The following is a 5,853-nucleotide window of genomic DNA, read 5'->3' as shown; positions in this document are numbered from 1 at the left end:
AGATAAAAGAAACTCAACACTTGGATTACAAAGCCTGGGTGAACTGACATAATCTTAAAAGGAGTGCATTGCGTTATGCTGTTGTCAGCCCAGTTTTCTTGTCAGTGACTCAGTTATGGATGCAGGGTTGTCCGTATCGACGTTTTATCAGGTGGTATTTTAGAAAAAATAATTACTGACATGCAGTTAATAGACATTTCAAGGACACACAGATGAAAGTATCTGTATAATAATGTCACTTTGACTAAGATGTCCAGTGACATGGAAAACCATCTGCAGAGCTACGACTGCTTGTAATACATTTCATTTTGTTTAGCAATAGTTGCAATACAGCTTAGCCGAGCATTTCTTTAAATATTTACCCCAAATTAACTTCATCTACTCATGAATGGATTGAATTGAATTGTATGTAATAGAGTCCCAATCTGATGTCGACATTGGAAATTGATCTAATATCAGCTGAAAAACGAGATTAAATCGAGCTTCATCTAAAATCTTGGACATGAGCATGCAGAAAAAAAGCATCCCACTCCATTAAAAATAAGAATAATATAAGAATAAAACATTAAGTAGGACAGTCCATATGATCAAAGACATTTTAAAACACATCTGATGAATTCTAAAACTTTTTGAATTTTAGAATCTCAAAGAAAATTTGATTCTTTGTCTTTTTTCCCCAAACATTGAGCTAAAACTCTCGTTTCATTCTAATTAAACCAAAATCATGCATTATATTGTCTCGTCTCGTCTTATGAGCTGGTTGTACTAAAACACCCTCATTTAACATGTACAAGTGGTTAGAAGGACCTTCTATTTAACCACCTGCACACAAAAACACTGCCATTCTCGGGTTTCCGCCCCTATTTTTAACTAAAATACACCATCTAATATATGACTATTGTCTGTGTTTATGTTCCACTGCATTTATCACACAGTGAGTACACGTAGCATTAGCACTGCTGTCGTCACAAGGGACCAAACTTATAACCTTCACAGTATTGCTACTTAGCTTAATCAACACACCACATTCATATCCAGCCGAAACACAATGGTTACAAACTGGTTGGAAATGACGTTGCACTTCTTGTAGGAATGTCAGTTCATTGTAATAATGTGACCTGCTTTTGCAAGAGATTCACACATAACATTTTGAATATGCTTTCAAAGGATGACAATAAAAGGTCTCATAGAAAGTGGCTTTTATGTGTGTTGGGTTGAGATGATGCCCTTCTGACTAAAATATTTAGTAGTATTCTAATTTTTCTTTCCGACCACAAAATGTAGTTAGATTAGCGGGTGCTGACAACTATTACTTTTAAATCAAATTTATGGAGCTCGCATGTGGTTTCCTCCATATTTTGTTGTGTAATGTCCTTCAACAGTGGAAAAAGGACAACAAAGACCAGTTGCCTGTCAGAGAACCAATTACAGGAAGCAATAAAGGGATAGAAAACATTCAATAGAAGACATTTTTGGTACCTCTCTCCTCTTGGCAGTCCACTCGTTCTCACTTGCACACAGAAATAGTGAAAGGTAACGCGGAGGTAGTAGTCTATGAGGCTTCCTCTCTGCTTGCTTGCCATTTGTCATTACAATGCTGCAATGTTTACTTTCAGCACACACAAACCGAACATGGTAAAAGGGAGAAACAGCAAGCGACTTGAGTATCGCTGACAAAGCACAAAAGGGTCACAGGAAGGCCTGATGTGGAGGAGTCCAATTTCTCAAACAGAAGCCGTCATTCTTAAAAGAGCATCCGTGTACTTTTAAATGGCACAGACTTTATAAAAGCAAATACGTTGCCATCCTCAGTTCATGTGAGATAAATATATTAAAACATTAAGATAGTAGTTTCAGCCTAATATTTTTAAGTTGAACTTCAATCTATTTCACCTAATTCTACTAGTTTCATTCAATATCTAGAGAAACTAACAATCTATTTTGCTTCATACATACACATTAGTATAAGCTCAATGATTATATTGACTTTCTTTTTAATTTATGAGCAACCATCAGAGTTAATCAGCATAGTTTATCTCAATGTACGTGGTTTCATTTGCAGCAATTGCACGAGTTGTTTAGGTCTAACAAATTCACTTTTTTTTTTGTCAGAGTCAGAGTCGAATTAAACATGCACAGTTACATTTTTGAAAATATCTGCTTTCCTTTTTTTTTTTCTTCACTGGAACTGTCTGCATAGTTCACCCTTTGGTTCCATGACACTATAGATATCTTAGACAACAGCTAGGAGTGCATTTGTGAGATTAGTGTGTCAAACATTTAAAAGGATATTACGGTACTCATGCAAAAAGACAGTGTCAGAATAGTTTGCACACACAGTGTTTTTCAGTAGTTTCATGTTCCACAGAGCATAAAAGTGGAGATGGAAACACATTTACTGAATAAGTTATTACATAGCAAACTTTCCCTCCTACTAACATTTCTGAGGTCAATAATCATTTCAAGAACACATGGATGAAAATATCGGTAAACATTTCCCTTTGACTATGATGCCAGTTGACATAAAAACAAAAAAATAATAATAAAAAAAAACATTTGTAGAGCTACAATTGCTTGTAATAAATTTCATTTTGTTTAGCAGTAGTCATACAATGCCTTAACTGAATAATTTAAAAGACCAAACCTGCAGTTCATGTAGAGAGAACATTTCGTTTTTGTGAGATGTGTGATCTAGTTTAGTTTGCAACCTCTACATCTTTTTTTATTACGGCCATGTGGAGAGTCAACGTCTGATGAAATTGCGCTTTGTGTAGCCTGGCTGATTCGCTCCAAACCAATAGGTTCACATTTTTGTTAGTTCTTTTTTGCAAAATTTTAGAAGTCCACTCAATTGGACAATAAGATGGAAACGTGACTTTAAACATATTAACTGAATTAAAGCTGAATTGACTTCTTTATTTTAGGTAATAAAAAAATCAATCATTCTTTTGTTGGTGCTTGATTCATTCATGCATGTTTGATTAACTTCTTGAATCTCCTGAGGCATTCATTCAGTGATGCCTAAACGCTTGCTCAAACAAAGTTCCTTGTTGCAGCTGCAGTCTCCAAGTTGAGTTTCTGTCTCACAGAACAGGCTTCCATAATGCCCCTCACCACTCAACTTCACCAGACTAGTGGCAGCACCAATTAGCAAACACCTGGTGGAACTGCAATCCTCCTAAGCTCATCATACAAATAACTTCTAACACTCCTAAGAATTTCAAGGCGTAAAATTGCAAAGTCAAATTTCCTTTAAGTCATGTATGATATATACAGAATTTTTCATAACAACTGAAGTTGTACGTTATAAAATGGCCTTGTGGCTGGGTAATACAAAGTGCAGCCCCTTCAAAATCCTTAGCTCATTAAAAGCCCAGAATTCAAAGCCTTGTACTATCTGAAAGTGCTCACTATGATGCAATATCTAACTTGAACGTCTTTCCTTCCCACACAGCAAAACTGTTTGCTCTAAAACAGCGAAATCAGGGATGAAACACTTTTAGTTTTGAGGGTTGTCCTCTGTGAAGACCTTTATTTAACAAAGGTCAAATCTGACCTCCTTTCATGGGTTTCAGCTAGAGTCCACACACATTGTGTCATAACTCATACTTGCCGCTTGTTGTTTAACATGGGTCAGTTCTGGCCCTCGCATAACATGCAATCATTCGCCCTAAGAAACAGTAATGTTGCATTTGGGCCACATTTGATCTTAGCACCCAGAACTGAGCCTGATGTCTCATAGGGGTCCAGAGAATGCCCAAATTTTGGAGGCCATCTGCCAGTCTCTACAAAGAAACCAAAAACAGAGGTCTGTATGTAAAACAGTCTTCATTTAGACATTTGATAGTTTTTTTTTATTGTGCTCTGGATTTTCTTTTTTTTTTTTACAGTTTCTACTATAATTTACTACCACCCCTGTTTTATTAACCACTATGTCCTTTAATTCATCTTAATTAGAAACTAACTTAAGTATGATTCAAGATTTGTAATGTAGTTTGGTCTCCACAGGTTAGTGCCATTCAGCAAAGGATGTCTTAAATTTCGTCTGAGTTTCCGAGAGGTTAAAGTTTTTACGTCAATTAGGAGGAAAATAAAATATGGCACATTTTACCTGTAGCTGTATAACCTTCACATTCATTAAGGCCTGTATTTGAGAGATAAAATTTTTTGTCGCCGTTTGCTCTTTCCTGTTGGAATTATTCATCTGAAGCACCGTGTGGTATCATTTTATAACCTCCTCCTCCACGTACCCTGACGTCTGTATCTGTTCCTCTTCCCCCTCTCATCTAATAGCTTAAGCTTTCCCTGAGGCATAGATGGCCAAGTATAATGCTTCGGTGGATAGGCTTATAAGTTGCTGAAGGTGTTTCTTGTCATGGGAACAATATAAAAATGATAAAGATAAAAAAAAATAAAAAAATTCAGGGTCTTGATGTATTTCATTTTGTCAAAACCAGCTGACTGCCTTGTATTTGGAGAAGTACTGGTGTATTGTAAAATTGTATAAAGAATTGTCTCTAGTTGTCTTTTTTTATGTTGCATCTTTGGTGTTCTGCCTCAAATGCCAGAGAAAAAAAATAATTATTTTCAGATTCCTTATCAAAATATAGATGTTTATTATCCTCTCTTTATCACCATAATTTTCTTGGCATGTCCTAGTCTTCTCATTTTGGCGTACTCTGTCAGAGAAGTTTCCAAAGAAATTCTAGGGATACCCCAACTTGATAATGGTGATCACTAACTGGATCAAACTCTTTAAAGTGATTTTTTTTCTTTTTCATTTTCATCTGTTATTGCTTCTATAAACTCAATTTTTCTTCATTCTCTGAAGGCACATTTAAATTCTGCTTAGCAAATACATTCTGACAAATATGTTCGTGGAACAAGGACATAATCCTCCAGCAACACCTAATTTCTTATATAATCGCAAACTAAAAATAGTGCAGCAGATGGAAATGACAAAAAGAAAAAAACAAATTCTCTTACTACTACATTTGCGGTAAGATAAAATGCTGTAGGTGTTATTCAGATGACTCATTTTGCCATAAGAATAGGTACTAAGAACTGTCTCACCAGCTCCTCTACACACAGTAAATGGAGCACTCCAACCCCTTGGTACAGCTTATTAGTTTGTGTTATGTTACAAACTGTTTTGTCTTTGAAGGGCGGATATATTCCCCTTTCTTCATTTTAAATATAAACGTGTCGGAACTGCTACTTCTCAATAGATGCCTGCTAATCCAGGCTCTAATAGGTAAGGAGGTTGAAATGGGTCAACCTCTCTGCGGACAACGTACATCATATATATATAATATTTTATCACCAGGAAGGATTACTCTTTCATATCTTATAAACAGTTTTTATGACTGTTGTTTCCAATGGCAGGGGATACTGTTCTTGGAAGACAGGCAAGAGAATAAAACACTGATGGAAAAATAAAGTGCCATAACGCTCTAGAAAATTATACCAGGTTTTTGTCCATAAGTTTTTTTTTTTTGTTTTTTTTGTTTTTTTTATGAAATAAGATTTTGTGCCTGTAATCTCATGGAATGACATAATATTCAGTCACATGTAATTTTAGATCACGTAATTTTCAGAATGTTGATTACTTTATGAATTGAAATGTTTACATCTACATGCTGAACATAATTTAACTTTGGAGAAGTGGTTTTTTGAGACTTTTCTAAAGTAATTAAAAAGATATTTGCACCAAATATGTATTTGTAGCACCCCACTGCTCTGTCCGCTATTAACTGGGACAAGAACTTAAACTCACTGGTGGGGTGGCTATTTGGGTTCGTTAAGTTCTGGTAGATACCACGCAGGTTTACCTATGTTGAGTAAATCCTTACT

The 5,853-nt window shown here is 35.6% G+C and overlaps 1 long non-coding RNA gene across 1 annotated transcript in view; it reads left to right on the top strand.

The window, feature by feature from the left end:
• Window positions 1–393: 393 nt before the first annotated feature.
• LOC107835566 (uncharacterized) overlaps window positions 394–5,853 on the top strand; it is a 10,765-nt gene continuing 5,305 nt past the window's right edge. The window contains exon 1 of the long non-coding RNA XR_001661361.1: window positions 394–405. This is a non-coding gene — a long non-coding RNA (uncharacterized LOC107835566). The remainder of the gene's footprint in view (window positions 406–5,853) is intronic.

Source organism: Poecilia formosa, unplaced genomic scaffold, assembly GCF_000485575.1.
Source record: "Poecilia formosa unplaced genomic scaffold, Poecilia_formosa-5.1.2 Scaffold13, whole genome shotgun sequence".
NCBI lineage: Eukaryota > Metazoa > Chordata > Actinopteri > Cyprinodontiformes > Poeciliidae > Poecilia > Poecilia formosa.
This window is presented reverse-complemented; position numbering and strand designations above follow the sequence as displayed.